The sequence below is a fragment of the Pelodiscus sinensis genome, chromosome 16 (genome assembly GCF_049634645.1).
Source record: "Pelodiscus sinensis isolate JC-2024 chromosome 16, ASM4963464v1, whole genome shotgun sequence".
Taxonomy (NCBI): Eukaryota; Metazoa; Chordata; order Testudines; family Trionychidae; genus Pelodiscus; species Pelodiscus sinensis.
In genome coordinates this window covers 22,080,260-22,099,629 of record NC_134726.1, presented here as the reverse complement: position 1 = coordinate 22,099,629, position 19,370 = coordinate 22,080,260, and the positions used below count along the sequence as shown (strand labels likewise).

The 19,370-nt window shown below is 46.4% G+C and overlaps 1 protein-coding gene across 4 annotated transcripts in view; it reads left to right on the top strand.

The window, feature by feature from the left end:
• Position 1: 1 nt before the first annotated feature.
• The window catches only part of DCUN1D3 (defective in cullin neddylation 1 domain containing 3), a 39,861-nt gene continuing 20,492 nt past the window's right edge, over positions 2-19,370 (top strand). The window contains exons 1-2 of one of the 4 annotated variants that reach the window (XM_006123132.4): positions 152-692; positions 809-1,019. The gene's annotated coding sequence lies outside the window, so the exon portion shown is untranslated. Of the gene's footprint in view, positions 116-151; positions 1,020-19,370 lie in introns of those variants that run through there. The other 3 variants (XM_075899438.1, XM_075899439.1, XM_025184692.2) reach the window with 3 other exon arrangements.

Below are 19,370 nucleotides of genomic sequence, written 5' to 3'. Positions count from 1 at the left end.
GCCGGGACGCTCTTCTGCGTGACGACGCCTCACGCATCCAGCTGACGCTTCACCCCCGGAAGTGATGCAGAGGAGGGAGGGGGTCGAAGCTGAGTCTGGTTGGGAGCTGCCGAGGGTGAGTGAATTGGACCTTCTCACTTCCCGTCCGTTTCAGGGAGGCTTTGCCTGTGCTGGGCTGTGGGGGGCCAGGAGGGGTAGGGGGGCCGTGTAGGGAGATAATAGGGCTGGGAAAAAGCATCATCCTAAGTGCCCCGGCTCATAAACCAGACTCTCCAGCCCCTGCGTGGGGGGGAGGGTCTTTGCCCCCTGAGGGGGAGGCTGTGGGGTCCCTGCCCCCCGAGAGAGAGAGCGGGAGGAAGCTGCGGGGTCTCTGTGCCGCTTACGGGGTGCTGGTGGGGCGGAGTGTATCCGCATCTCTTAAAGGATGGACCGGGCTGGTGGGGAGGGTCCTATGTCCATCCCTTTGCCGTCTGAGTGGGTGGAGGGTTACAGGGTTCTCTACCCTGAAGCTCCTCTAACAGGTACTCACGCTACTGCCCTGATAACAAGTAGTTCCTCCGCATACCGTACCCCCGCCACGCACCTCTCTCAGCGGTATGGGTGCAGCGGTTTCAGGGTTAGACTTTAAACAGACGCTTCCTCTGGAACTGTTGGAAGTTATCGGAGTCAGCAGTGAAAGAAGAGATCGTGTGGTATTTATGTTAGATAAAGGGTGGGAGGATTTAGTTTTGTGGTGTTGTAATGTAACATTTCACTCCAATGTGCTTTTTCATCTTTTATGTATATGATTCTCCTACTATTTGAGCAGCGTAAAAGAAGCATAGTTCTCTAGCCCCAAGAGGATTACTGATTAAGTCATCGTATCTGTATCTGTGGAAATGATGATATTATGTTGGTAGTTCTATGTTCAAGGATGCTAAAATGTCTTTCTATAAATTATCCACATCATTAATGAACAATAACCAACCACCTAGAGTGAAGGGTGGCTGCCAGCTGGCTCATAAACACACACTAGAAAGGTATTCTTTTAAACATATTTTGCAATCATCTAATGCTAAATGATGTGTGTATATACATCTTCATAGTGTATGTTAGAAAGTACATGTGGGTGAAGTTAGTCTTCTTTTCATTATTTGAAAATGCTGACCTAACCCATGCAGGTTTTTAGTATTCCATATATATCACGTGTGTATTTAAATTAATCATGGAAGCTGCAAATGTGTCCCAATCACTCCTATTGTTTAGGTTATGTAGACACTGTTATAAGTAATATTAATAACAATGTTGGAGTAACTTGTGTAAACGATGTTGAAGCAAACATTAGTTGAAAAGACCGTTTCTTTCCTATTACTATTATTGAAAGGAATACTTTGGGTTTCTTTATATAATATAGCTAAAACTATTAATGCTATGTTTTATAAAACAAATGGGTACCTATGGCAACATAGCTGTTTTGCAGAATATTCTTCTAAATTAATTATTCTCCCTTTAGGGTATGGTGTAAGTTGTAACAAAAGTGAAAATTGCCAATGAGTTACCATATTGCAATACTCGATATTTTGCTCTTAAGTAAGAACTTCAGGTTAAGCCAGTACTATTGAAGAGAATGGTCAGATGAGGAAAATGGTCAGGTGATGTCTATTTTCTAAATATAACTTTCTAGTATCTAGTTTAGAATCTCCATGTTAAACATTTAATACATTGTTAGTAGTTGTTAATATTTGACGTGGGCTAATGTTGAACGTTTGTGCACCTTAACTCTAATAAAGGCTTTGCTGGGTGTCTGATCACTCACTTTCCAGGTACTTAAGAATAGTGGAAGGATGGTCTCTTGGCTAACTCATAGAGCTGAGAGTCATGAGATCTGATCTTGGCTCTGTTTTTGTTTTGTTTTTTTAAACTCAAGTGTACTGTAAGGCTTAAGTAATGGTCTGTGAAGAGCATTTATAATTCTTCAGATGAAAGGCAACATGCAGTAGGCAACTACATATCGGTATCATAGGGGGAAAAGAGTTACAAAGACAGTACAGTTCTTCATTTGTGTTGACAGACACAATCTAATTCCAGTGCAAATAATGTTAGAAACTTGTTGGAAAGTTCAAGTTATGCAGTATTTTTTTATTCTAATAATTTATTCATAGTTAATATTGAGTTAGAGCTCAACCTTCGTAAGTTTGTTTAAAGATGCTGGGATAGTAGGGGTATATGTGTATCAGTAAGGGTATGTCTACGCAGCAGCGTTATTTCAGAATAACTGACATTATTTTGGAATAACAAAGTGTGTCTACACTGCAAGCCATTATTTGAAATAATGGCAAGCTGGAGGACTTCTTATTCCAACTCCTGTAACCCTCATTTTATGAGGAGTAAGGGAAGTTGAAGGAAGAGTGTTCTTCCTTAGACTTCCTGCTGTGTAAACCGTGCCAAAAGCCGATTTAAGTTATTTCGACTTCTGCTACATCAATTGCATAGCTTAAGTTGCATAGCTTAATTCAACTTTAGCCCTGCTGTGTAGATGTACCCTAATATTCCTTGATAGCTCAACTTGATGCTCTTGTGATTCCTTTACTCTTGAGCCTGATAACCTATATGATCTCTAATTTGCCACTAGATCCCAGAAATGGGGGGGTTGGAGGCCTATAGAGTGCAGGTATTTAGCATTAGCTCTTAGTTAAGTGTTATTCCTGATAAACTTGGCTGATGTGTTCAGTCTGTGATAGTAGCAGTAGTTTTTATATCATTGGATTTTTGTATAGATTTTTTTTTTAAACAAATTTTTCTAACAGCACTTTGGTGCTGTGACTTTAAGCACTTAACATGAAGAAGGGCAACAATATCAGTAACAGGGAAAGAGGGTGGTTTCGATAACAAAATCTAGGGCAGCTACTTCTGTAAGCCTGGGAGGGGGAAGAAGATTACTTACTGTCCAAAGGATAGAGGCTGCCAGACTATTTGGCAGGCTGAAATACAAACGACATCCCCACACCTATTCTCACCTCTCTTCTGTATATGTCAGTGAGGGTGGTGAAGAGAACTCTGCCTGCTCCTGCCTTGTTGCCCAGTTTAGGGAATAGAATCCTGTATTATATGTTCCATTATTGTTTGTATGGGGGGAGTGGGATATATGGGGAAACAATATTCTGAGCTAAATACAACACTCAAACTGAATACAGTGTAAATTGGTCTAGTACTGTCTTGGATTCTAAAAACAAAGTCAGTGCCTCTGTTGTCCCACATTCCATCAGTATTGGTAGTTTTCGCTGCATTTGTGGTGTGTGAGGTATTGGTTAGTGTCACTCCTACTATTGAGAACTCTGTGGGTAATGGTGAAACTGACAGACTTTCATTCTGCTGGTTAGTGTCACTACTGCTATTGAGAACTCTGTGGGTAATGGTGAAACTGACAAACTTTCATTCTGCTTTTTGTGAAAGGAACGAACACCAAAAACAATTGAATTGTTCCATTAGGCCAGTGGTTCTCAAACTATTTGGACCGCCACCCATGCCACTCAACACAAACCTTTCCACGGACAACTAGCCAACTATCCATGATGACAGAATGGGAGCAGGAAGGGGTGGGGGTGCGAGGTCTGGGTTCGACATAGGGTGCAGGAGTGGGCTGGGGGTGGGGGGAGTCTGGATGGGAGGGAGGGTACAGGAGCTGGCTTGGGATAAAGGGTCTGGGCAAGAGAGGGGGTACATGATGGCAAAGGGGGTGCAGGATCTGAGCATGAGATGGATGGGGGGGTTTACCTGGCTCTGCGCCCCCTGTGTCTCCCAGGCAGTGTGCCTTACTGCTTCCATTGGTCGGGATTCCAGCCAATAGGAACAGTGGGGAAAGCCTCCAGGTGAGCAGTTTCCTGTAGTGCCATTACCCCAGCCGGAGTGAAGGAGAAGGAGCAGCAGCACGTGGAGCCACTTCTCTTCCATATGCTAGAAATGGCTCATAAGGCTTAGGGTTTCCCCCCAACCTGCAGCGGGAAGTCAGCACTGGAACTCCAACCTCGTGAGGGGGGGGGCGGGGCTGTACTGCCAGCATGGGCAACCTGCTGTAGGGGAGTGGCCAACTCCTGAGCCCACGGCCCACGTGAAAGATGGTCATGGACCACCACTGGTCTCTAGACTGCACTTTGAGAACCACCGAATTAGGCATTTACGTATTGTAGTCATAAGTATTCTAGAAATGAATGACTAAGTGTATTTTTTGATGGCTGAGATGGAAGGCCACCAAACTGGAGGCTGGGAATTAAGAGTATGGAGATCTTTCCTTGGCCCTAGTATTGGGTGTGAGAGGAATCTTCCCCGTATTGGAACCTAAGAGGAAGAAGGAATAGACTTTAGACACATTAAAACAGGGGTAGGTAACCCTTTTTGGGTCAGGGGCCACTGACCCCAGAAAAATCAGTTGGGGCCACACACAAGTGAGAAATCCCTGACTGAGAAGGAAAAAGATGCTCCCTACATTCCTCTCACACACCAGAGCCTGGGGGGGCCTCCACGCTAGTAGATTTTGTGTGCTCCAGCCCTGCAGGTGGGTGGCTGGAGCACCAGTGCAGGCTCCCCTATGCTGAACCTTGGAGGCCAGATCCAGACAAGCCAGGGGCCGCATCCGGCCTCCAGGCCTGAGGTTCACCACCCCTGCACTAGAGGCTTACTAGCCCGTAAATACAAAGGAGCCCTGTAGCAACCCTGCTAGAAATCCCAAAACCTGTCTCTTTCCATGCAGCTGGGTTTCTCATTAAGGAACTACTATTTATCTTTTGATCTCCTTCATCTTCATTTGCCTTGACTAGTAGGCTTTGTACTCTGGTTGTTAGTGTTTGAAAAAATTGGTAGACGCCTATCTCAAATAACGTCACTGTTTTGTAGTTTATCTGTCCTGGTAATGTGGATTAATTGTATTCTTGACTCTAGGTTGTTCTGCAGTAATGGCATAGAATTCAACTTGAAACAATGATAATTGCAAAGTAACTTACCTTAGCATGTGTTGTCTTCTGGTAAAGAGCCAACTGCAGTTTACCTCTGGAAATAGTTTCTAGTAAACTCAATATACTAGTTTTTGAAGAGTGTGTAAAATGCTAGGCTATACAAATGAGTTACCTTGGTAGGCACCAGTCTTACCTTGTCTAGAAATCTCATTGGAGTCAAATACTTACAGTACTGGAATGCTATGTAGTTACAAATTTAAGGTCTGAAAACCCTAGAGTCCTACCTATAATTGGCTAGCTCACATATACTGTAACTTCATGCTGCCATGACATAGCATCTTGGGAACTGCTTAGAAGTGGCAACTGTTTCTTCTGAGAGCCCAAGGGATTATGCTAGCTGGCAAACCAAATATGAATTTGCAGCTTTGATGCCATGGCAAATATAACTAGTATGTATTGTTTATGCCTACATTAAGGGATAATTTATAGAACAGATGGGAGAGCCGTACAGTAGCCTTCTGCATCTCATGACATTTTTGTGAGATTCAGTTCAAATGCAATAGAAGAATTACAAAAGAGGGCAAATAAAGTGATCCAAGAATTGGAGGAAAGACACAAAGAGAGTTTGAGGGAGCAATGCTTCTGTAGACTAGAAAATCCAACATACTCACGTTTTATATAAATGCCTTCAAGATAGACAGATGAATGGCAATTATTTAGAGAATTATTGGTGATAGGAAAAGCACCGATATCTTGAAATTGAGGGTACATATTAAGAAAGTGCACTTTGAGCTTTTGGGCAATGAAAGAATGGTGCTTGAGGCACTATTGCTCAGATATAGTCAAGAGCCACTGGTTTGTCATTTGTAGGAATACTGCAAAGAACTGAGCAAAATGTAGGAGGTCAGACTAGGTTAAAATGAGCTATGCTACTTTATCAACATTTCCCTGAATAGTTCTGAATAATACAGAATACTTCTGTAGACAAACTTTTTAGTAACCAGTTGCGCTGTTATTGAACTTCTGTCAGTGTTTCCATTAAGTCAAAAAGTTAAGCTGAAAAAGTGAGCTTCAGGGGATAGCCAAGTTAGCCTGTTACAGGAAAAAAAATCAACAAATGGTCTGATAGCACTTTATAGACTAACAAAACATGTAGATGGTATCATGAGCTTTCGTGGGCATAGCCCACTTCTTCAGAATTGGATAGCTAAGGTTAAAGTGTCATTAGGCATAAATATTACAGAGATCTCAACATGAGTGTGTGATACAAAGGTTCTGTAAGTGTAGAGATTCTGCTGTATTATTTGAGTGCAAAAGTAGAAGAGCAGCAGTTTTAACTCTGAATTTCCAAGCTTTTACAGCTGTGGTGTCCAACACACTAGCCACATGTGGCTATTTGTCCAGTTGAGTGTGGCTAGTTTGATATAGCAGTAGCCACTACAGTGGCTGGTTGGACACCACAAAAATGGTGGACACCACGGTTTTACAGTCTAATGTCTTGTTGCTTTCATATTATCTAAATCAGTGGTTCCCAACTGCTGGGCTGCAGACCAGTGCTGGGCTGTAAACTGCCCAGTGGTGCCCCCCCCCCCCCGCAACTGTTGGGACAGGCATGTCCTTTCCCTCCCCGACCCAACCAGCGCTGGGCAGGGGCAGGGTCTTCTCTTGGCCGTGGAAGAGTGGTTCACTGCGCTGCAGGAGAGCCATGTGGAGCCTGGCACTCTTAGAGCTGCCACGACCTGGGCAGCAGCGCTCAGCTGATGGCTGGGAGGCAGCACAGGGCTAGGTGAGGGGAATGGAGCAGGTACTCAGGCTTCCAGAGGTTGGGCTAGTGCTGGTGAGCTCTGAGGTGGGGAGCTGTAAGAGGCAGGGGGCTGGCACTGGGAGGCTGGAGACAGGGCTAATAGTGAAGGGGTTGTGAAGGCCTACGCTGGCACTGGGGACAGGATAATATTGGGGACTGGGGGCTGGCACTTGGGGGGTTGGGAGTAGTGGGTCTCTGGAAATAGGCTGGCACTGGGGGGGGGGTCTGGGGATGCGGGTCTCTATGGGGTGGGTGATTGACACTGAGGCATTTGGGATGGGGGGCTGGCACTGGAGGGTTCGGGGGGAGGCTAGCGCTGAGGAGGTTGGGTGCAGGAGACTATGGGGTCAGTGGCAGGCGCTTGGGTAGTGGAGGGGTGGGGGGCCTCTAGGGATTAGGGCTGGCATTGGACAGGTTTGAGTGCCGGAGCTTTTTATACTGCGGAGCAGAACACCCATCCACAAACTTTTGGTGGACCAGTAACATTTATTTGCATATTAATTTGCATAATGGATTTGCAAATTAATGTTTCTGTTCTGCCAAAATTTTGTGAAAGGACTTGCCAGTCCACAGTATAAAACAGGTTGGGAACCTCTGATCTAAATCGACATTCTGACCCTTTGTTAGCCTTGTGGGCAGGGGAAAAAGCCAATCTCTTCAGACAAACATTAGTGATTTTTATAAGCAAATCAATAGTGTGGGTTTGTCTTCTAGAGATGGGTTGAAGGAAACAAGTTTGAATCCAAATCTTCTATAATTTTGGGTATTTGTATATGGAGCAGTGGTATTATTCCCAAACTGATTTTTTTTTAACATTTGCATTGCAGGAAGGTGTCAGTTACCCTGCTTCAGTATTTAGACACTAATGCAGTAGATGGTTTAGAAATGTTGAAGTATCCAAGCCTTGTGAATAACTGTGCTTGAAGTTTTATGTTATGCGTTGTGTGGTAATAAAGTGTGTAGCTATTATGGCTGGTGGTACTTCACTTTTTAAAAAGTGAACAGTCATCTAGTAAATTCAAAGATGAAGTGAAAGTTGCCTTTTTGTTTCAAAGTGCCAAGCTATTATCAGACTGCATGTGTTGGCTCAAGCTGTTAAGGAAATACACACGCAAACATACGCACATCCCAACCAACCAAAATCTTCTATAGGAGAACTAGAAGGCTTTGTTGTTGGATATAACCTGAATTCAGACACTCAGGTGTTCTCTTTCCCGTTTTGTTGGTGATATTGTTAACTTTTAAACAGTTGGAGTTCCCTTTATGCGGGTAATAATACAGAAAGCAGAACTCTGAAATAATGCCTTTGTAGATCGTTTAATATCACTTTCATCTTTATCTTCTGCTTTAAGAAATAAACTGTATAGAAGTCCAAATCTTGTTAAATTTTTATTCTTAATCACTTCCATTTACCGTAAGATTTTATTTAAAAAAGTATTCATAACTTAAATACTGTCTGTATGCTGTAGAAATTTTGGGGGGAATTGACTGCCCAGAATAAATAATTCCTGTTGAGTGCTAGCATGTAAATTACAATTAGGGATGTGATCGGCCACAGTGCATTGTGGGCAGGGGCTGCTCCAATTGCCAGTTAACTGGTTACCCTGGTAAGCAGGCTGGTAAGGCAATACTTACTAGTTAACCAGTTGCCCCTTTACATCTGTAATTGCAATATTATAATGAAAATATTAAGGTGAACAGCAAAGGTTTTTTTGTAAACTTTTTATGAGCATCTGAATTCTAAAATCTGGCATTTTAATCTTTCTTGCTTTTTAAACTTTTACAACTTGTTCAACAAGTTGCCAGAGTGACTACTATACAGTTTGGGTCTTTCCCATTCATTCAATGGTGTCCCACCATGCACTGAACTTGTGTCATAGTACTATTAATCAGCTGGAGCAGGGAATCTGCTTTTGAGGAGGAAAGTTCCATTTTTAACATTATTCAGCCATTATTTGGTTTCCTACATATAAGAATAAATCTACTTGGCTTTGACCAAAACTAGATTTAATTCTTTTATAAAATGTAAGCTGTCTCTCAATTTCTAAGATTTCTTAAGGAAAGGAAGACAGGTGAAGTCCCACAAATGTTTTAATTCACACTGCAGTCTAAGAAATTAGTCTTACAACTAAATTTGCTTATTGCTAGGAGTTGTTTCCTACTCAAGCTGACTTGACTATAGGCTGGGCAGAGATTTCTATAGATTCTCTTTTGTCCTAGGCAGGCTTATAATATTAAATGAGAGAAGTGCTTGCAGACTCATTGGCTGGACGCTGAAGCAAGAAAAATTCAGCTAATTTGTAATTTTTTTTTAAAGTGAGGATAATTAACCCTTTGAAAAAAATTACCAAAAGCAGTGGCTCTTCCATCACTGGAGAGCAGACTAGATGATCAAAGTGGTACTTTCTGGCATTGGAATCTATGAATCTAGGACATCTGTATTAAAATCTTAGCATCATACCTTTCATTTGTCTTGCAGCCATATTGCCTTTAGTTTGTGCAATATGATGACGTGACAGTTCAGCATATTTAAACTACTTGCTAATTTTTCTAGAGGGTGTGCTACTTCGGTCATTCATAACTTCTGATTTGGAAATCTCAAGTAAAGCCTTTCGTGAACTCTGGAAACAAGCTGCTTGGCTATTAGTTTTTTTAAATAATCAGTAGGCTTATGGCTGGCTTGACTTTTTGGAGTTGCCAGAGATCCAGAGTTGTCAGTGAATTCAATAAGGAACTATGAAAATTAGAGCTTTAATCTTTAAATAGGTGGACATGACTAGTGCTATCAGTAAAAACAGCTCTGCTTCTGAAGCAAAGAGGAATACATTTGAATAGCATTCAGTTAAAAGAAATATTAATTTATTTGTTTAAAATGGTAACATTTTAAAGTATCTAGAGCAGGAGCAGGCAAGATATGGGCTGGATCTGGCCCACCAAGTCTTCTGATCCAGCCCACTGCCTGCCCCTCTGATAACCCAAGGCTCTCTGCATGCTGCAGTCTGAGGCTCTTCAAAACAGCTGGCAGCTCCCTCTAGGTCAGGGGTGGGCAATAATTTTTGGTGGGGGGGCCACTCTATCATTTTAGAAAGTCGTCAAGGGCTGCACTTTTCTGTGGAGAGAGTGCAGGGTCTAGGATGGAGGCCGGGTACAGAAGGGCGCGGAGTAAAGGACTGGGGTGCAGGAGATGGTGTGAGGTCTGAAAGGAAGTTTGGGTGAAGGAGGGAGTTGTGACTGGGTAATGGGATAGGGGTGCAGGGTCTGAGAGGGTGTTTGGGTGCAGGAAAGGATTCTGGCCTGGGGAGGGGCATTGAGGGGGTATAGGGTCCGAGAGGGAATTGTGACTGGGGGCAGGGAGGTGCAGAGGGTTTGGAAGGTGACCTGGGGAAGGGAGTTGGGATGTGGGAGGGCAGGGGTGCCAGAGGGAGGCTCTGGCACGCAGGTGCTTACCTAAGCATCTCCTGGCCAGAACCCCCAGGGCAGGACGGATTCCCTGCCTGCTGCAGCCCCAGATCACTTAGAGCTGCAGACTGTTCCCTCCATGTGGCTCTTAGCTCCCAGAGGGAGAAAACTCTTATGCTGCCCTCATCCCCCAAGCCAGTCTCTCAGCAACTATTGGCTGGTTGTTTCCAGCCGATAGAAGCTGCGGATTGGGCTGGGACGGGGAGATCATACGAAGCCTCCTTCTTACTCCAGAGCAGAGAGCTGCTGGACTTCGCTTTAAACCTGTGACAGCTGTGTGCCTGAGGGTCTTGGCAGGGTGTTCCGCAGGCTGGATCCAGTGACTTCTGCAGGCCAGATCCAGCCTCTGGGCCATACTTTGCCTATCCCTGCCCTGGAGGGGGGAGAAATTTTGCATGCTGCTTCCACCCCTAGGCCAATCATTGTGGCTCCCATTGACTGCCTAGGGCTGAGGGCAGTGCACAATGTCTCCTTCTCTGCCCCCTGCCCAAGCCAGGGTGCCTCCATCTGTTTTGAGCAGCCTAGGTCTGCAGCAAGCTGAGAGCCTGCCTTGGGATCCCTGTTCAGCTGCTGGCCTAAAATAAGCAACTCCCAGTTAAAGCCTGCCTCTAGCACCCAAACCCCTCCCACTCCCCAACTCCTTGCCCCAGGTCATTACCCAAATCCTCTGCATCACCCTCCCCTCCCTTCCCCCCATGTCACAAATCCCTGCACCCCCTCCTACAGCCATCTCCCGGGTCAGAATCCTCTTGTGCCCATACTGCTTCCCCTGCCTTGCATCCCCTCCCAGGTCAAAATCCACTTCTGCACCCTTACCTCTCCAGGACCCTTCCTCCCAATCCTCTGCCCAGGTCACAACCTCCTCTGTCACCCAAAGTCCCTCTGACTCCACACTGTTTCCTGCACCCCCTACCATGAGCTCCCTTCTACACCCAGCCTCCACCCGAGACCCTTCACTCCCTCCATAAAAGAGTTCAGCCCTTGACCACTTACCAAAATCTTGGAGTGCTCCCCCACTCAAAAATTATTGCCCACTCCTGATAACAGAGGATAGGAACTTTACTGGGAGGCAGGAAGCTTGTGTTCTGGTTCAAGCTTTTGTTCTGCCACTATCTGACTCCAACGCCTGCGTCATCAGCACCCTGCTGTACGGGAGCGAGACATGGACCACATACGCGAGACAAGAGCGGAGACTGAACGCCTTCCATCTACGAGGTCTGCGCCGCATCCTGGGTATTACCTGGCAAGACAAAGTCTCCAACCTCGAAGTTCTGACTCGAGCCGGCCTCCCCAGCATGTACACCATGCTCCGACAACGTCGCCTTCGTTGGCTTGGCCATGTACGCCGCATGGAGGATGGGAGGATCCCAAAGGACATCCTCTACGGGGAACTGGCATCTGGGAAGAGAACCACAGGGCGCCCGAACCTGCGATTTAAAGATGTCGTGAAGAGGGACATGAAAGCCATCGACATAAACACGCAGTCCTGGGAAGACCTCGCAGCAGACCGCCCAAAGTGGAGGGGCACCCTGACCACACAGCTCAAGTCAGGCGAAACGAACATGATGCGTGCATCAGAAGAAAAGCGAGCCCGCAGGAAGTTACGCAACAACAACAGCCAGGGAACCACCTATAGCTGCGACTTCTGTGGCAAAGAATGCCTGTCCCGGATTGGCCTTTTCAGCCACCAACGACGCTGTCCCCGACGCTGTCCCAGACAATTCGACACGAACCAAGACGAGAACTAGGATACGTCATCCATGGTCAACTGACCGACGGAGGCCAACAACATCTGACTCCATAACTTTTGAGTAGTCACTTCATCTGGCTGTGGTTTGGTTCCCCTCCAACTTTTGTCTGTTTTGATTGTATAAACTCTTCCAAGCCCTGCAGTTAGCCATTCCCCTCATGGAGGTGGTTTACTTAGTATGCAGGGAGTAGCTCTTTCCAAATGCTCCTGCCATGGCCACAATGCTGTGTTAAAGTGCTGCTGCAGCTGTCCTTTACACTTCGAAGTGTAGACAAACCTCAGTCTCAGATGGGGGTCTCTGGGACAAAGGTAGTATAAATACTACTCGCTTGCCAACCCACCTTTCAGCTGGGGAGGGCCCAGGGGTGAGGCCACCCCAGCCCTGGCTTTTCTCCCTCTTCCCCTCCCCTGGCTGCCGGGGAGGGTTCAAGGCTGCCCTAGCCTTGGCGGGGGGCGGAGGGGGGGAGCCCTGGCTCGCTAGCCCTGGTTCTTGGGCCCTCCTCCGGCATCCTCCCCCTGGCTGCCAGGGATTGGACAGGCTGAGGTGGCCCCAGGCCCAGCTCTCCCCCGGAGCTGCTGGGGGCGGGCGCAGAGAGGGTGCTGGGCCTGTTTCCCCACACACACCCCCTCCACCACTGGAGAGGGCTGTGCCCAGGCGGTGGCAGCTACGGCTCTCCCCCAGCCATTGGGAAGTAGAGGGGAAGGCCAGGACTGCTGGCAGCTCCAGCTCTTTACATGGGCCCTGCAGAGGGCCAGGCTGGGGTTGGGGTGGGGCTTGGCTCCTGTGGACGTAGAGTGACATCATGATGTCACTCTGTCATCCCAACCAGGCTGACTGGCTTCTTGGGATTGCAGCCTGTGTGGAGCAGACCAAAGTAATCCTCAGTTTGCCACCAAGAAGTACAGAGCACAGCCCACAATATTGTACCTGCGTCTAAAGGATTTATAAGCATTTTTAAAATGAGGTTCAATAGATATGGAAAATGAGAAATAACAAACTCTGCAGTTACTTTGTGGTTCTGGCCATAAAAAATAGAGGTTTGCAGGAGGGGAAACATCCAAGAAACAATGCAAAGGAAGTGTGAAGGGCAGGTCTTGCTCACCAAGTAAAGGGATATAAAAGCTGTTTCAAGCAATGAACAAAACTAGCTGTGAATGCCTGTACTCCCACCTTTTAGCCATGTCTTCCCTTATCGCCCTCCCCTGTGTTCTTCTGTCTGTTTCCTTCTGCTAGCCTTCTTCTAAAATTAACACAGCGTGAGGAGTTGAAGGGCTGAAACACCTACTTGTAATTTTTTTTTAGATTTTATTTATTGCAATTTGGAAGTGTCTGATGTTTTTACTATTGCTCTTTTTCTTTTGCAGCATGGAAGACATACGGTTAGGGTTAACTGTTGGAGGCTGCTCCTGCCCCGGGGGGCCTGTTGCAGGCAGGAGGGCTGCTCTATCTGGCCAGAGCAGCCTCCTACCCTGGCAGGCCCCAGTGCACCTCGAGCAGGTGCTTTCCAGCCTGCCCTCCTCCCCACGCCCACCCTGTTTAATCAGTTAACCAGTTAAACATTAAGTTTAACTAGTTAACTAATTACACGGAATTTTACATCCCTAGTTTGGCTAAAAAACTGAGCAGAGCAGGGGTCTTTCTTTGGGGGGATGCATGGAAGGAAAGAACTTTCTTTAATGGTGCATTCCTAGACTACTACTTCTACCAACAGTGTCTAGACATGATCATTTAATAAATTCTTAACTACCTCTCAGCTATTATGGGACTTGCTGCAGTGTAGCTTTGGATGTTGGAAGATGTTCTGCAGTTCATACTACGACAAAGTGTCTGCCATTCTGATTCTTGGCACAGCTAATTGGCTCAAAAACATGGGTTGCAGTAGTAGTAAGTTGCTGGACCTGCTGTAAACTGGCTTCCAGACATATAGGACTTGGGGATATAAAATCCCAGTTAAAAAGTGAACTGGTTAAATGTAATTAATGTTTAACCAGTTAACAGTGATCCTGTGGTGGGGGCTGCTCCCGCCCAGTCATGTCCAGTGTGCGCATTCTGCTCTGGCCAGGCCCTTTATATCCCTACTAGGACTATGTTTCAAAGGTGGGGGGTTTATTCTCTGATTCCACACTTCCTCTCCTCTGTCTAGCTCAGCTAAGCCTGCTGATGGGGGTGGGGGGCAAAGGAGGCATCTGGAGCCCAGGACTCCTGGTCACTGTTGCTGCTACAGCAACAATAACAGAAATTAGAGCTCCTTGATCTTTAAAGTTGCCACTGGAGCCCTGGGTGGAACATGCTTGGAGGTGCAGAAGGGCTAGCTGAGGGAGGCTAGTCTTCATCCCTTGCCCCTCCCCTCCCCCCATCCACTGCCCTGGCCTTCTGCCTAAGGCCCTTTCCCTTCCTAGGGCCTGGAACTGCTGCCATCCTCTCCCCACCTTGGCCAGGGCTCAGGGAGGTCTATCATCTGTCCTGAGCTCAAGTTGAAACTGATGTTTCTTACTTACATTGAGGATTCCCTTCAGAGAGAGCTTCACCTCAGTGGATCCCAACAGTTCATAGGCTTCAAACTTCCAGTTCGCCTGCTGATTGAGCAGAAGGTTCATCAGTTCTTCCATTGCTTGATTATACAGGCAGTCCCGAGGTTACGTACAAGATAGGGACTGTAGGTTTGTTCTTAAGTTGAATCTGTATGTAAGTTGGAACTGGCGTCCAGATTCAGCCGCTGCTGAAACTGATCAGCAGCTGATTCCAGGAAGCCCGGGGGAGAGCAACTCTGCCTCGGGCTTCCTGTAGTCAGCCGCTGGTCAGTTTCAGCAGTGGCTGACTTGGGGACGCCTGGGGCAGAGCAGCTGGGGTGCTGCTGGGTTGGTCCAGTAGCGCCGCTCCGAGGTGCTACTGGACCAACCCAGCAGCACCCCAGCTGCTCTGCCCCAGGCGTCCTGATTCAGCTGCTGCTGAAACTGACCTGCAGCGGCTGAATCAGGATGCCTGGGGCAGAGCAGCTGGGGTGCTTCCAGGTTGGTCCAGTAGCACCGAGAGTGGCGCTGCGGGACCAACCGGCAGCACCCCAGCTGCTCTACCACAGGCGTCCCCGAGAAAAGCCTGGCCCGCTGGGGGGGACGCACTAGCTGCGCCCTCCCCCCCCCCCCCCCCCCCCAGCAGACCAGGGAGATGCAGGCGGCAGGACTGAGACGCGCTGCGGTCCCGCCGCCCGGGTTCTCCGTGTCTCCCTGGTCTGCTGGGGGCCTCCCCCAGGAGACTAGGGAGACGCGGAGCAAAGCCGCGGAGGACCCGGTTGGGGGGACCGCCCAGACGCGCCGTGGTCCCCCCGCCCGGGTCCTCCATGGCTTTGCTCCGTGTCTCCCTGGTCTGCTGGGGGGGTACCCCCAGCAGACCAGGGAGACGCGGAGCAGCTTTTCTCACCCCGGAGGACACGGGCAGCGGGACCGCGGCGCGTCTGGGCGGTCCTGCCGCCCGCGTCCTCCGGGGTGAGTAAAGCCCTGTTCGTAAGTACGGATCCAACGTAACTCGGGGACTGCCTGTACTATAATTTTGCCCACAAGCAGCAGCAGCCATAATTGTACTCAGTCCTTGCCAAACAGAGGTGGCTGCTAAGACAGTTTGTGTGAGCCTACTCACTTTTCTATTTTAATAGGCTTCATGTGAAGAGCTTCTGTGCAGGGGGAGTGTGCATTAATCCTGCACCTCAAAATAAACTGCTTCTGGTTGCACAAGTTTGTTGTGAACTTTTTTCCTGTTTTGATTCATCTGGGTTCACATCCTCTAGGTTTGGACCCAAAAGTCTATACAAAATTATCCTACACTGGAAATTTGCTTTATTTTGTTTGGTTCAAATCTATGTAAAACCAGAATTTCAGTGGTTTTGCTCATATTTGTAACCCAGCTCAAATTCACTGAGGTTCAAGAACCTTTCAGCACACCTGCTTAAAGCACCTTAATTACCATAAAACCTGGAAAACCTTTCCTGTTTCCAGGCTTCCTCGTGAAATATTCCACACAGGTCCACTTCTGCAATGGACTGGACTGAGGCCAGTTGTGCACAACAAACTGTTTTAGGTATAGCTATGTCAGGCAGGGATGTAAAGATGTGTGATTCCCCTAAAGCAGATGCAGTTATGCTGCCAGTTTAGCTTATTTTGCTTGGTGAGAGGAAAGAGGAAGATTGGAATAACATATGCTGAAAAAAATGCACTTTTGCAAGTAAGATTTGTCTGTGGTAGGAGTGCTTTGCTGGTTTTCCTGAACTGTCAAAGCCTTCCAAGTGGAAATGTAGCCCAAGTCTATTTCTATCTGTCTCTAGCTTGTATATAAAGCCTGCTGAAAAGGGAAAAAGAGCATGATCATGTTGTTGTTGTTTTTTTCCTCTCTGTAGCTGCGTCCCCCCCCCTCCCACCGGTAACTTGTTCCTTCTCAACTGCAGAAGCTTGTACACCTGGATGGAAAGTGACTAGAACACTAGTTATTCTGCCTTTGCAGACTTTCCCTATTAAAATGACGCCTTTCTTGCAGAGATCAAAAGTGCCAAAGCATCAAAATGGGGAAGTATAGGTAGCTAGAAGGGGATGCCAGTGCATGATATCCAGAGGAAGGGGAGGATAACTAAGGGAAGATGTGGTGGTGGTCTTGCATAATCTTTCTATCCCCCACAGATTAAACAACTAAAAAATTAAGGGCCATCTTCTAAACTGCCTTGATGTAAAATTTCAGTTGACATCAGGGAGGAAGATGATATGGACTAATGATAACACGTGATCACAAGAACTTTGTAGCCTTAACCCAGGGGTTTAATTGAAATTTACTTTGGCCCTCACCACAAAAACTTGATATCACTTACCTTTTAGAAACTAATCGATTTTCATGCAAGGTCAAAATAATGGGGTTGGAGGAAAAGCATGTCATTATATATGACTCCGGCATACACACACACACACACACACAAACATAAAGTTCATATATAAGATATATATAAACTCTGGTCATCTGAAGAAGTGGGCTATGCCTACGAAAGCTCATGATACCATCTATATGGTTTGTTAGTCTATAAAGTGTTACCAGACCATTTGTTGTTTTTTAAGTTTATCTTGTACAGACTAACTCGGCTACCCCCTGAAGCTACTATATATGTAGCAACTCTTGTCCTCTGGAGAATGTTTAAACCCGGGGTAGGGAACCTAAGGTGTGTGGTCCCCAGCTTGCCTGGATCCAGCCCATGAGGCTTGGGGCATGGGGAAGTCCGTGCTGGTGCTCCAACCTCCTACTGTCCCTCCATTGAGCTGGATCATACACAGTCTACTAACCTGGGCCCACCTAGGCTCTGGTGCGTGAGGTGTTTTTTCTCCTTCTCAGCTGGGGGCCAAGTCAGTGAGGGTTGTTTTTTGGTTTTGCTTCTCACTTGTGTGCAGCACCCAGCTGATTTTTCTGTGGGTCAATGGCCCCCACTCCTACTTTAAACGTATACTTAACTAGGTTGGCTTTCCTAACTCGGGGTGGGCATATACTGGTCCGCAGATCTACTCTGCCAGAGTTAGCCCATGGCAGGCCCCCACAGTGCCATATTTACCTGCATCTCTGTAGGTACAGGGGATCGAGCTCCCGTTGGCCATGGATCTCTGTTCCCAGCCAGTGGGAGGTGCAATCACCCTTACCCATGGAAGCACAATAAATATGGCCCATTGCGGGCTAACCCTGGTGAACCACTGCTGTTTTATTGCTCACCCTTCCCTAACTGCTAGCTCAAGCAAAATGCAGGACAATGTAGCACTTTAAAGACTAACAAGATGGTTTATTAGATGATGAGCTTTCGTGGGCCAGACCCACTTCCCCAGTGGGTCTGGCCCACGAAAGCTCATCATCTAATAAACCATCTTGTTAGTTTTTAAAGTGCTACATTGTCCTGCATTTTGCTTCAACTACCCCAGACTAACACGGCTACATTTCTATCACTATTCTGCTAGCTCAAGCTAATTCTTTATTTGGATTCATAAACATTGTGAGGTGAGGTAAGTCTAACCTTGCAAGTTAATCAAACCAGTGGTAAGAACTTCTGTTTAAAAAAAATACCAGCTTTGAGGAGCTCTGAAACCTATTCCTTGCTGTTTGTAGCTAAATAGAGATTGATATTAATGGTACAGTCTGAACAGAGCAATGCACAACACAACTGAGTCAAAAATAACTAGGGAAAGGTTGGAGCTGACTGTTTTAACAGATGTTAAAATTGCTGGCACCTGGCACTACATAGTATGTATCCATAGGTCAGCCAAGGTGGAAACTACTTCACACTATCCTGGAAAATGTTTGGCTTTCCTTAGCTAGGTCTGAACTACATCAGTCTTTGGTCTTTCCAGAACTGAATTCATTGTTTGCATTTTGTACTGTAGTTATCTGGAGACATAAATTTGTTAGTCCAGATGCATGATATTTTCAGATAAGTATTGAACTGTGTAGCTCTTCATTGGAAAAAGCATCTTTTTCCATGAAATTGTGGAAAGCCTTGTTTGTCATAAATATGGAATATATAAAATCTGTTAAAATGTTGCTCTCTGTGCTATATTCCTCAGAGGATGGGTAAAAGCACTGCAGAAATGAACTGATTTTTTTTTTCTATGTTGAATGAGTAAAAAACCACCTGGTAGCTGCAGAGATGATTTTTTTTTTTTTTTTTAGATGCTCCCAGATCTTTATACCCTGCATATTTACAGATAGCCGTTTTATATCCACGGGTACCCACATTAGCAGATGTGGATATTCACAGCTCATTTTTTAGGATACAGATGTGGATGGAAATACAAATTTCGTATCCACAGGGGCGCTACAGATCTTGAACTCACACTGTATTTTGAAGCTGCTCTGCCCTAAACTGGTTCTCTTTTTGGTATACTTGGAGCAACTTGGATATGGGGGTCAAAAAGCAGTAGAAGAAAACATGGATGGTCATTCCCCATTCACTCCCTGCTTCTTTCCATTGGGAAAGCTCTATGGTATGAGCAAGACTCCAACTTGCTTCTCAACATGCTGTTCTCATCTGAACAGTGAGCAAAAAGTGGCACCTCTCAATCAAGTGATTCTGCTCCCAAAATGTGCAAGGCCTTATGTGCTTTCTTACTACTCTGTGCTGCAGTGCCAAGGCAGCTCCAGAAGAGAGAGCTGAAATTCTTTCTTAGCTTGTGCATGAACACAGTTGTTGAGTAGGTTCTTCATTCAGAACTTCTTTTGCATAAGCCAGAGAGAACCTGGCCTGATACTCAGATATGGGGTTGAATGTGCAGTGCTGGGACTTAAGAAAACCATCTTTCCTGGTAAACAGTTGGAAGGTGTAAAATCCAACCTAGGAAGACATACCAGCACAAGCCTGATCAGGACTAAAGTGCTGACAATTGCGGTATAACCATGGCAGTGGGAAAGGCTAACCACATC